Below are 13616 nucleotides of genomic sequence, written 5' to 3'. Positions count from 1 at the left end.
GCCCTTTGAGTCAAAGCAACAGCTGCTGTCTATCCACCCTGTCCATGTACCTCGTAATCCTATCCTTCTGAATCACAGATCTCTCAGCCTTCTCTCCTCCAAACTAAACAACCTGAGGTTACCCAGCCTCTCTCCATAGCTGATATGCTCCATCCAAGGGAACATCCTGGTGAATCTGCTCTGCACCCCCTCCACTACAATCACATCCTTCCTGTAATGTTGTTCCCAGACCCACACACAATATTCCATCTTGCCCTCACCACAGTTCCGCATAGTTCTTATAATCTATGCCTCGATGAATAAAGGCTATGTTTACATTCCCCTAGCCTTTCCCAGATTGTGTATTAACCTGTGCAGACACATCAGCAATATGTGGAGAAGCACCCTCTGAGCTTTCTAGTGTGCTGCCTTTCATTGAGTACTCCCCTGTCTGGTTCCTTCTTCCAAAGTTGCATCACCTCATATTTATCAGGGTTACATTTTATCTGCCATTGATCCACCCATCTGACCATTCCATGAGCATCGACCCGTAACATCAGGCTTTCCTCCTCTCTGCCAACCACCCGGCCAATCTTTGTATCAAATCGAAACTTATTTATTAAACACCCCACCCCTCGTCCATATTCACAGCTGTGGTATTTATGAATACCGCAAATAATAGGGTTAAAAATCTCTCAACATCAGTTATATCACGTGGTTGTGCACGTTGATGAAGAAGCTCCGTTTCGAAAGCTAGTGCTGCCGAATAAACCAGTTAGACACTCGCACCTCCGAATCACAAATACTAAGGGACCCAGCACTGATGCCTGTGGTACACCATTGGACACTGGCCTCCAGTCACACAAACAGCATTCTTCGACTCTCCTCTTTCTCCGACGACGAAAGCTGATTTAGATGCAACTTGGCAAGTCACTAATGAGTCCTACGTGTTAATTGGTTATTCCGCTCCACTTGACACACTTGTAGGTTATCTCGGGATTCTCCGTAATCTCGCCTTGCCTTGCCCCTGTGTGAGTCAGTCCCTTCCACGCACAGATTTTCCTCCTTATTACAGTCTTAAATGGTTTGTCCCTTATCCTGCCATTATTTGCATTGAATGTGGATTAGACAGCCAGATAAACATCCTGTTAATTTCCAACTTGTCGTATGTTTTGTGAGTTTTATAAAGTTCACAGTGACCCACCGCTGGTTCTTTGAACCTCAAGAGAACATAGGCCGAGTTTCCTCATCACGCAAGCTTGCCACCTGAGGGATTTGTCTGGATAATGTCCATTGCACTTCCTCTGTGGTCAGTATATTCTTTCTCAGATTCGGTCACCGGAACTGTGCACAATAATCCAGGTACAGTCTCACCAACACTCTGTGAAACTGCTGCAACGTGTCTTTACATCTATATTCTGACTCCCTTAAAGGAAGGCAAACCAAACTTTAGGTTTCCACTTACATATTTTCCTCCAAATGCCCTTCACATCATTGCATTTTCGAACTCACTGTGTGGGTTCTGATAGAAAGCCTTCTGATCATCTAAAATATGCCAATTCTACTGGATCCCCATTATCGATGCTATAAGAATCAACTTCAAACAATTCCAAAGTTTATCAAGTATGATTTCCCTTTCAGAAATGCATACTGAGTCTCTCCAATATTGCTGTTAATGTCTAAGTATCCAATATCACATCCTATATCATAGATTCCAACAGTTTCCCGACAAATGTCAAGTTAATTTGTCAGCAGTTCTCCACACTGTCTCTTCTTCCCTTTGTAGATGCTTGGATTCCCTTCCAGTCATCTATAGTGCTTGGATCACGTTTACTAATGTACATTTATCTACATCATCTTCTGGACTCTGCAGAATGTACTGGAAAATAGAACGCAGTCATCAACAATGCAATCAATACATCTATTTGTGATTTATTTCTGAAGATTTTGGTATGAAGAATCTGGACTGTCAAGCTTAGCAATGCTCAATCCAGCTGCATGTTTAATATTGCCTTGTTACTGATATGAATTGACTTTATGTCTGTACTTCCACAAGTCCTATACAATCACTTCGTATTTCTGGGTGATTTTCTGGATCTTACTCCATTAAGACAGATGTATAGTAACTGGTCATTTGCTTTGCCATTTCCCTGTGATCCACCAGAAACTCGTCTCTCCCAATTGCAAATTTCCACATTTGACAATGTTTTTCTTTCTTTTGAAATATAGATCATAGATTTTTGTGTTTGTGTTCCTGTTTGTTTGCATGCATGTTCGCTTTTTGATTTCCTGATCAGTTTCATGGCCCTCCTTTTCTGGATTGCAATTTTCTGAGAATTCTTAGGATTCCACAATGTCTGGAATTCTTCTGAAGTCACTTCCTGTAATGAATATATTCTTTAATTTGTTATGTTAATCATCATTGAATCACTTACTCACTCTTTGGTGTTTTCAGCTGAAATAAGTAGACATATCTTTCAGACTATGCAGTATTTCTAAAAATCTCCTGGTCCTGACCAGATAAATTCAGGAACACTGCAGGAGGACAGAGAAGTAATAGTGGGGGCCCTGGTCGGTAGCCAAAGGGTGAGGTCGCGGAGGACTGGAGCATAGCGAAGCTGTTCCCTTCTTCAAGAAGAGCTACAAAGAAAAACCTGGGACCAAGAGACCAGCAAACCTGATATCTCTAGTCGACAAGTTTCTTGAGAAGATTGTGAGAGAGACGATATACATGCATTTGGAAAGGCTGGGTGTGATTATGAGGAGTCAGCACGGCTTTGTGCGTGGGGGATCATGGCTCAATAATTTGTTAGAGTGCTTTGGTGAAATGACCAGTAACTTGGACAAGGGCATGGTGGTATATGTAGTGTATATGGATTTCAGTAAGGCCTTCAGTAAGGTTCCACATAGTAGGCTGCTCTGGAAGTTTAGATCATATGGAATTGAAGGGGAGCTGGCAAATCAGATCATAGATTTGCTTCATTGTAGGAAAACAGAGGGTAATAGTGGAAGTATGCTTGTCGGGCTGAAGGCCTGTGATGAGTGGAATGCCTCAGGGGTCGGTTCTGGGACTATTACTGCTTGTTTTATGCATGTACATTGGATATATATTTACATATTACACACATCTATGATTTAGACGAGAATGTACAGGCATGAATTATAAGTCCCAAAATGACACTAAAATAGGCGGTATCTTGGACAGTGAGGAAGATTATCAGAAATTTCAGAAATTACAGGAGTGCCTTGATCAGGTGAGAAAGTGGGCCGAGAAATGGCAAATGGAGTTTAATACAGATAAGTGTAAGTTCTTGCATTTTAGAAAGTCAAATCAAGGCAGGAGTTTCATGGTGAATGGCAGTGCCTTAAGGACTGTATTGAGACAAAGGGACCTTGGAATTCAGGTTCAATGTTCTCTGAAAGTGGAGTCACAGGTAGATAGGGGAGTGAAAAAAGGCATTTGGCAAACTGGCCTTCATCAGTCAGAGTAATGAGTATCGAAATTAGGGAGTTATGTTGCAGTTATACAGGATGGTGGTGAGGCAATACTGGTAGTGTTGTGTGAAGTATTGTTCACTTTACTACGGGAAGGATGTTATTATACTGGAAATAGTACAGAAGAAATTTACAAGGATGTTGCCCGGACTCAATGGTCTGAATTATAGGGAGAGGTTGGGCAAGCAAGGAGTTTTTACTTTAGAGTGTATGAGACAGAGGGGGATCTGATAGAAGTGTATGCGATCATGAGAAGCATGAATAGAGTGAATGCACTCAGTCTTTTTTCGCCCAGGATTGAACAACCACGGACTAGAGGGCATCAATTTAAGATCCAAGGGGAAAGAGTAAAAGGGAACCTGAGGGGCAATTTCTTTTACACACAGGGTGGTGTGCACATGGAATGAGATGCCAGCAGAAGTGGTTGAGGCGGGTAGATAAACAAATTTTAAAATGCATTTGGACAAATACACGGATAGGAAAGAATAAGAAGGATATGGGGCAAGGGCAGGGAAATGGGGTTAATCTGAATGGACATTTTGTTCGGAATGGACCAATTTGGGCTGAAGGGCCTTTCTCCGTGATGTCGGACTCTATGATTCTCACAATTGTCTTCTCCCATTGATTGTTATATTATTCTGGCCCAATTCACTGGAGTGAACTTGACCCTCGAGCCTCCGGGGCTTCCATGATGTTTGACCAGAATGTTCAAACATTCGATACTGTATTCAGACGCTGTGTAAAAATGGAATATATTGATGTCACTATTCCTCCAAAGCTGCTTCAGAGCAAGGTTATTAATTCGTCCTCCTGACCACACAACACCAAATCTGAAATAAACTGCTCTCTAATTTGGTTCACAACATACTGTTCAATCTACCTGATATACACTTACGGAAGTTTTTCTTCACAGTATTAGTAGTCACTGCGGTTTCGGTGCAACTTCAGACCATCCATTATTACTGCAGCACCCATGATTATTTGTTACTCATTCGCAGGATGAGGGCGTCGCTGGATAACCAGTATTTATCGCCCATGCCAGAGGGTAGTTAAGAGTCAGCAGCGATGTCTTCAGTCTGCAGTCACATGCAGGCCACACCATTTAAGGACAGCAGTATCCTTCCCTCAAGGACATCAGTGAACCAGACGAGTTTTTCCAACAATCGACAATGGATTCCTGGTCATCATAAACCCTTGATTCCAGAGACATATTGAATTCAAATTCAACCATCTGCCATGGCAGGATTTGAATTCATGTCCCCAGAATATTACCTGGGTCTTTCGCTTAAGACCCCAGCGATAATATCACTGTGTCATTGCTCCCCCTTGCATATACTTACATATCTAATTTCCAGAGCATATATTGTAAAGTATTTACGTGGCAGATTTGGTTTTGATATATAACATACTAATGTTTGCTTCACCTTGCTATTTGTCACATCCATCCAAACTGATTCTGTGGGAAGTGTGGGAAAGGGTCTGTGGCGATATTAGCGGTAGACTTGGACAAGACGTTCAGGGAGACTCACCTCAACGCTGAGATGATCTGAAGAATTGGTCAGCAATACAGGACAAGCATCAAAATTCTTTCCCCCCACTTTGCCAGGATAAGTATCACCATATTCTTCTGCTCCATCGCACTCACTGTATGTCTGTTATAGCACCTACCCCCGAACAAGGCTCACACTCTATCTGCAAATCAGGCTCCAGCACCACCACACTCACTGTTGAATTCAGCACCTTCCTTCCCCCACTTTTTCTGTCCCTGACGCAATAGCCCCGCACACTAGTACCACTGCATGGATACAACACTGTGGTCAGACTCCTTCCGGACATCTCACCCTTCCCCCTTCCCCTATAAAAGCAATAACAGCAGGGGCACCCACTCCCACCCTCACTCCTTCCCTCCTCTTCTCCCATTACAGGAGAAACATCCTGGAATAGGACATAAAAGGCCAAGCCGGGTGTTAGAGTGCCCGATATCCGTTCCCTCACCCTCTACCTCGACATGTGGGGAGGATCCTGGAAAGAGCCAGAGAGGACCAGGACACCTTGTGTGGAGATTCTGAAACATCGACGTCCCATCAACCAATTAAGCAGCAATGTTCAGTAAAGAGCAATTCTCAATTTAAACTTGCTGGCAGTTCCATTAATGAAAGACTAAAAATAAAAATAATGTTTATGCTCTTCAGTAAAAATGTTAAAAAGAAAAAAATAAACGATATAAGTTCATTTCGAAAAATCTAAAACATGATGTTCATTCAAAATTATGGGCAATCCTCGTAAATACTCGACATCATTTCTCTCATGAAATCTTTTTACCAATGTTTCTATTCTCGCATCTGTTTCTTTAATTTCAATGCAATATCGTGCCCTGCTATCAGATGCTTACAGTAAATGTCCCTTCCTCTCTGAACTTTTCGTAAACTGTCAATATATTTCCAAATAACTGGATGTTCCACATCAAGTTCGCATTGTCATCTCCTGTGGGCAGCTTCTGCATCATTGTCTGTTTTGTCCTCATTGTTTAAAGTTCTTTCATATAAATTCCACATTCCAACTGGAAAAAGCGGTTGACACCGACCATTTCCTCTGCGTAATCTTCTACCTCCATAGTTATCCTCGAACCAGCCCAGCAGCGGTTGCAATTCATCTGGAAGCGCATCAGTCAAATGTTCAATAGCTTCATGAATGTTTTCAATGTGAATAAATGCAAGACCAATTATCATTTTAGCTCTAAAACAAAACTCTGAGTCAATGTTACACGTACTCAAGTGTCCTTTTAATATTTTTACTAAAGGGAATAAACATTATTTTTATTTTTATTGCTTTGATTAATACTTTTATCTAAGCCTAAAAAGGAATAAACATGAGCTGCGCTGAAATAGTTCTGCGCCTAAATGGGTCTGCGGCAAAATGGGCTGCACCAAACAGGCCGCACCAAACAGAATGAAGTATTCAGTAAATTACACAGCACAGGGGGACGCGATATAAACATCCCAGGCTGTTATGCAGAAGCAGGGACAGCCTGGGTAGCTCTCAGGAAATGCTGAGTAGAGATCATTACTCATTTTGTGATTGGAAAGTTGCAACGAGTGGAATTCTTCAGGGATCTGTATGAGGTCATCAACAAATTACAATCTATTCTAATGAACCGGATGAAGGAGATGGAGCTCAGTTTGATCATACACCAGGATAGCCATTCAATAAGGTGTCAAATGGAGACAGAGCATCTGCAATGGGATACAGACAGGGGGAGGGTAGAACGTCTGCAATGGAATACATACAGGGGGGAGGGCAGAGCGTCTGAAATGGGATACAGACAGTGGAGGGAAGACTGACTGCGGTGGGATACAGACGGGGGAGAGCAGAGCGTCTGCAAAGGTACAGATGGGGATGGCAGGGCGTCTGCAATGGGATACAGACAGAGGGACGACATAGCGTCTGCAATGGAATAGGGACAGGAGGAGGGCAGAGCGTCGGCAATGGGATACAGACAGGGGGAGGGTAGAGCACCTGCAATGGAATACAGAAGGGGGAGGGCAGAGCATCTCCGGTGGGATACAGACAGGGAGAAGACGGAGCGTCTGCAATGTGATACAGACTGGGGGAGGGCAGAGCGTCTGCAATAGGAGACAGACAGGGAGAGGACAGATCATCTGCAATGGGATACAGACGAAGGAGAGCAGAACGTCTGCAATGGGATATGGACGGGGGAGGGCAGAACATCTGCAATGGGATACAGACGGGGGAGAGCAGAGCCTCTGAAAGGGAGACAGACTGGGGAAGGGATGCACGCCCGCAATGGGATACAGGCAAGGGGAGGGAAGAGTGTCTGCAATGGGATACAGACAGGGGAGGGCAGAGCGTCTGCAGTGGGATACAGACGGGGAGGGCAGAGCATCTGCAATGGGATACAGAAAGGGGAAGGGCAGAGTGTCTGCAATGGGACACAGCTAGGGGAAGGCAAAGCGTCTGCAATGGGATAGAGACAGTGGAGGGCAGAGCGATGGCAGTGCATCTACAGTGGGATACAGACAGGGGAAGGGCAGAGCTTCTGCAATGCGATACAGACGGCTGAAGGCAGTGCGTCTGTAATGGGATATAGACAGGGAAGGGCAGATCGTCTGCTTTGCGATACAAACAGGAGGAGGGCAGAGCGTCTGCATGGGATACAGACAGGGGGAGACAGAGGATCTGCAATGGTGTACAGACAGCGGAGGACAGAGCGAGGGCAGTGCATCTACAATGGGATACAGACAGGGGAAGGGCAGAACGTCTGCCATGGGATACAGATGGAGTAGGGCAGAGAGTCTGCTATAGGATACAGACAGTGGGAGTGCAGAACGTCTGCAATGGGACACAGATTGGGGGAGGGCACAGCAAAAAGCAATGGCATACAGACAGAGGATAGCTGTGAGCAAAACTTCAGCAGAAAAAAAACAGTACAATATATATGTGATGGAGATTTTCTGTTTTGGGGAAAAGGCGAAACAGCAGAAATTTATTTAAATGTAAGGAGAATGCAGAACTGAGTGTAATAGAGGGAATTTTATGTCTTAGTACATGGATCACATCAAATTAACCTGAAGATGTAGCAAGTGATTTGGAAGGTAAATGTCGTGATTCTGTTTCATGCAAGGGGTGTTGGGTATGAAAATAGCGATGTTTTCTGCATCAGTACAGGGCATTGCTGAGATTACATCTGTTGTATTATGTGTGGTTATAACTGTCTAAACTGAAAATAAAAAAAAAATTGCTTTCGAAACGTCTCAAAGATTTTTCTCTTTACTCATTCTTGGGATGAAGACATTACGTTATGAAGAATTAACAGTTCGGCCTGAGAGTGAGGGATGTTTTCTTGACCATATAAGACCTTGAGAAGAGTGTAGTTGGTGAATACCGGATGGATATTTCTCATTGTGTGGGAGAATAAAACTGGGGAAATACTTTAAGAATAAGTCAGGTTTAAAGGAATGGTCATTGGACAGAAACATTGAACTGTAAATTCTCTTCCTACATGCTGACAGACAAGCTGAGCTTTTCCAGCAATTACTGTATATGTTTAAGAATATTCATTTTAACACAGACATTGTGAAGACATGAAACGCTTATGTTTACATTATGCAAGCACATACTAACACATCGTCAAAACAAGTAGGAACACGAATCGTTAATGAATATATTCTGCAATCATACACTGACCTGGAGTCGAGAATCTGATGCAGTCATATAGTTCAGACAATATTCAAGAAGAGCTCACTGAGTCCAGTGTGGGACTGATAACGTTACTGATTTAACTTACAGATGGAAAATATAACCTATCTGTGGAGAAACATTCTATTGCTCCCTTTCTGTTTCCCTATCGCTCATCACAGCAATGTGTGGAGTGAAAAGTCGTCTTTACCACGAATGGAGGATTCCTGATGAGGATTCATTGGAATCTGCCCATTGCCTGAAGCAAAACAATTCAGCTAAATTCAACTGTTTCATGAAGAAATCCCATTATCAGAAGGCTGTGCATGCAGAATAACTACAGAACTAATTATCTGACACGATGGTGAGGAGAACAGACAGGAGATTCTGTGGCTGCAAATGGGAATCTGGAATGGTGTGTAGCCTCCCACATGCCCAGGGTCCAGGATGTCTCAGAGCGGCTGCAGAATGTTCTCACCGGTGGTGGGGGTGGGGGGGGGGGGTGGTGAAGCAGCCAGAAGTCATTGTTCACATTGGTACAAACGACAGTGACACAGGTAGAAATAGTGATGATATCCTGCAGAGTGATTGTAGAGAGCTCGGGGAAAGGATAAACGACAGTGGTAATATCCAGTTTATTTCCAGTGCTCCATGCTAGTGAGGGTAAGAACAGGAGGATATGGCAGATGAAGGGGTGGCTAAAGAATTGGTGCAGGGGGCAGAGATTTTTGGATTACTGGGTTCTTTTGTGGGGCAAGGTGACGTGTTCAGGTTGTACCTGAACTGGAAGGGGACCAATATCCTGACAGGCAGGTTTGCAAGTGCTGCAAGGAAGGGTTTCAACTAGATTGGCTGGGGAGGGGTGGGATCCTCAACAGCAGGGAGGCAAGTGCGAGGCTGGAAGGAGATACAGTAAGCAGAAACAGTAAAATGAAGAGACAGGTCAGGCTAGACAACGACATGGAGCAAGGAATGCCTGTTGGATTAAATTGCAACTGTTTCAATGCAAGATGGTTGACAGGTAAGTCCGATGAACTCAGGGCATGGATCGGTGCTTGGGACTGGGATTTTATAGCCATTACCGAGACATGGCTAAGAGAGGGACAGCACTGACAGCTTAATGTACCAGGGTACAGGTGCTATATGCGGGACAGAGATGGTGGAAGGAGGGGACGGGGAATTTCATTTTTGATTAAGGCGAGTAACACAGCAGTAAACAGAGATAAAATAACTGGTGGATCATCCAGTGAGGATTTGTCTGGGGAGCTAATAAATAAGAAGGGAAAGGTGATAGTATTTGGATTGTACTATAGGCCCCCAAATAGTAAATGAGGAATTGGGGAACAAAAATATGTAGACAGACTGGGGAGACTTGCAGGGCCAATAGGATTGCATTAGTAGGAGATTTTAATTTTCTTAACACAGACGGGGAATGACAGAGAATTAAGGATTGAGATGGGGTGTATTTATTAAATGTGTTCAGAATAGTTTCCTCAAGCAGTCGGTAGAGGGTGCAACTTGGGAAGGGACGAAGCGTGACCTACTCTAATGTCTAGAGCAGGGCAAGTGAATGAGGTGACTTGCGGGAGAGCACTCTGCGACCAGTGACCATAGTTCTATTAATTTTTAAATAATTATGGAGAAGGACAAAACTGCTCCACATGTTCAAGTTCAAAGTTGGAGCAAGGCGAACTTTGATGGAATTAGACAGGAGCTTGTAGGGGTTGGTTGGAGGAGTTTGTTTGCAGGCGAAGGGACCTCCTGCAAGTGGGAGGACGTTAAAAGTGAAATATCTACAGTTCAAGGTCTATATGTTACTGTGAGGGTAAAAGGCAAGGTTGGTAGGAAGAGAGAACCTCGGATGTCAAGAGATATTGAGGCTTTGACCAGCAATAAGGAGGCGTTGCTCAGGTCCAAGCAGCTGGGATCGAGGGAATAGCTGGAGGTGTACAGGTGATACAATAGTTTACTGAAGGAGGAAATCAGGAGGGCGAAAAGTGGGCACAAGATAGCCTTGGCGGAGAAGATTATGGTGAATCCAAAGAGGTTCATTAAGTATATTAAAGTAAAAAGAATAGCTAAATGAGAATATGACCCCTAAAAATCCAAAATGGACATGCATGTCTAGGACCGTAGGAGAATTGCGAGATTCTCAATGAATATTTCTCCTCTGTGTTTACCGTGGAGAAATACATTAAAATTGGGAGGTTAACAAAGGTCATGGTGTTATCTTGGGGTCAGTCAATATCACAGGAGAAGACGTGATGGATGCATTAGAATGTATGAAGGTGGATACATCTCCTGGTCCTAAACAGTTGCATCCAAGAATACTGCAAGAGGCTACAGAAGAAACTACAGGGACCCTGGTTGATATTTATGCATCATCATTAGCTACAGGTTAGTTTCCAGAATATTGGAGAGTACCAAATGTTGTGCCATGATTCAAGAAGGGAAGCAAAGAGGAATCTGGGATCTATAGACGAGGAAACCTAACATCTGTGGTAGGTAGGTTACCTGAGAAGACTCTGAGGGATGAGATATACATGCATTTGGAAAAATAGGGTTTTTTTTAGAAATAGTTTTTTTTTCAGATTCCCTACAGTGTCAAAACATGCCATTTCCCTCAACAAGACCAAATCGACCCTCCAAACAGTAACCCACCCAGTGCCATTTCCCTACCCTTCACTTGGAGGTCGCCACTGATGAGGTTACCTAGCCAGGTAATGGAAGGTCTGGATATCAAACCTACAGCACAGCGAGCAAACCTACACCCTACACTATGGATAACGTAGCATGACCAATTCACCTGACCTATACATCTTTGGATTGTTGGAGGGAAATGGAGCAGCCAAGGGAAGCACACACAAACACAGTAAGAATGTGCAAGCACCACACAGAGTGTCACCCGAAGCTGGAACCAAACCTGGATCCATGGCACTATGGGGCAGCAGTACTAGCCACTGAACCACCATGCCAACCTTGCTTTTTTCAACACAGTTCAATGACACAGGGACAAAATCTATTCTGCCCTTCATCTATGATGCACGTTCCAATATCACATACCATGGATATTTTATTCTCCACTGAAAATGTCATATTTTATTATTTATTACTTTATTATTATTAATTTAAATAATTATTAACAGTTGTATTTCAACTGGAAAGATTGCATGGCTTTGTGAGTGGAAGATCATGCCTCTAAAATTTGTTTGACCTCATTGATGAAATGAGCAGGAATGTTGATGAGGGCAGGGCGGTAGACATAGTCTGTATGGTTTTCAGTGAAGCCTTTGATAGGTTGGTCTGGAAGATTACAGTATCATGGAATCCAGTAGGAGCTGTCAAATTGGACACGCAATTGTCTTCATGGTAGTACGCAGAGGATAATAGTGGAAGAATGCTCTCGGACTGGAGGCCTGTGACACATGAAGTGCCTCGGGGTCGCTGCTGGGCCCATTGCTGTTTGTTATGTATAACAATGATACTCTTGCGAATGTCTAAGGCATAATTAGGAAAGTTGAAAATGACACTAAAATAGGTGGTATCGTGGACAGTGAGGATGTATGTCAGAAATTGCAGCAGGAACTTGATCAAACTGGAGAAGTGGGCCGAGAAATATTTTGACTAAGTTAGATCAAGGTAGGAGTTTCATGCTGATTCTTAGGACCTTAAGGAGTGTAGTTGAGCAGAGGGACCATGGAGTTTAGGTCCACTGTTCTCAAAAAGTGGGGTCATAGTTAGACATGGTAGTGAAGAAGGCTTTTGCCACAGTAGAATTCATCCGTTAGGACATGGAGGAGAGCAGTTGGGAACTTACATTGCAGGTATACAGGACGTTGGTGAGGCTACACTTGTAGTGCTGCGATCAGTTTTAGTCACATTGCGATCGGAAGGCTGATTTTAATTTGGAATGTGTGCAGACGGATTTTACAAAAATGTTGTCAGGACTCAACAGTATGAATTATAGGGAGAGATTGGACAAGCGAGGACTTTTTTCTTTAGAGCACAGGACATGGACAGAATTGAGGAATCGAAGAGGAGAGGGCATCAGTTTAAGGTGAGAGGGGAATGAATAAAAGGGAAACTGATGGAAAATGTTTTACACAGAGAGTGGTACACAAAGGGAATGAGCTGCCAACAGAAGTGGTTGAAGCATTTATATTAACGATATTTAACCAGCATTTGGGCAAGTGCATGGATAGGAAAGGACAAGAATTCTATGGGCCAAGTGCTGGGAAATGAGTTTAGTGCAGTTGGATATTTGGGTCAGCATGGACGGGTTTGGGCCAAAGGGCCTCTCTGCCTCTCTCCATGCTGTAGGACTTCATGACCCTACAAATAGAACAGCATTTGGGTCGAACTCTCATCTTTCCATTGGTCATGAGTTCGAATCATATTTGGACAATGTTCTTTCAAGTTAACTTTGCAGATATTTTGCTTTTCAGTTTGTTATCAACAATACGTGTGTGTTTGTGTGTGTGTATGTGTGTGTGTGTGTGTGTGTGTGTGTGTGTGTGTTTGCGCGCGCGCATGCGCCCGTTTCTCATTATGTTTCAAAGGGAAATATCTATGTACATACTTGCAATATCCTCTCGTCATTCCTCTTTCCATCAGAGTTTGAGCAATTTTGTTTTGGTCATAAACGTGTTGGTTTAGTAGGTTAAAGAAATCTGCCTAACTTGTTCCTAACACTGATCCTGACACACTATGAGAACTATACCTTTGGCCATATCACCAACCTAGTTATAAATATTTTTTGTGGCCAGTGGAAGACTGGGGCTAGAAAAGGGAGCAGTAAGTCAAAAAATCACAGGGAGTTATCGACTCAATCAGCCAGTGTCAGTGTCGAGGTGTTCGTTGGAGTGGATTCTGAGGGATAGGATATACATCTATTGAGAAAGACAAGGTTTGATGAGGATCAGTCAATATGGATTTGTGTGATGGAA

The sequence above is a fragment of the Chiloscyllium punctatum genome, chromosome 14, assembly GCF_047496795.1.
Source record: "Chiloscyllium punctatum isolate Juve2018m chromosome 14, sChiPun1.3, whole genome shotgun sequence".
NCBI lineage: Eukaryota > Metazoa > Chordata > Chondrichthyes > Orectolobiformes > Hemiscylliidae > Chiloscyllium > Chiloscyllium punctatum.
This window is presented reverse-complemented; position numbering follows the sequence as displayed.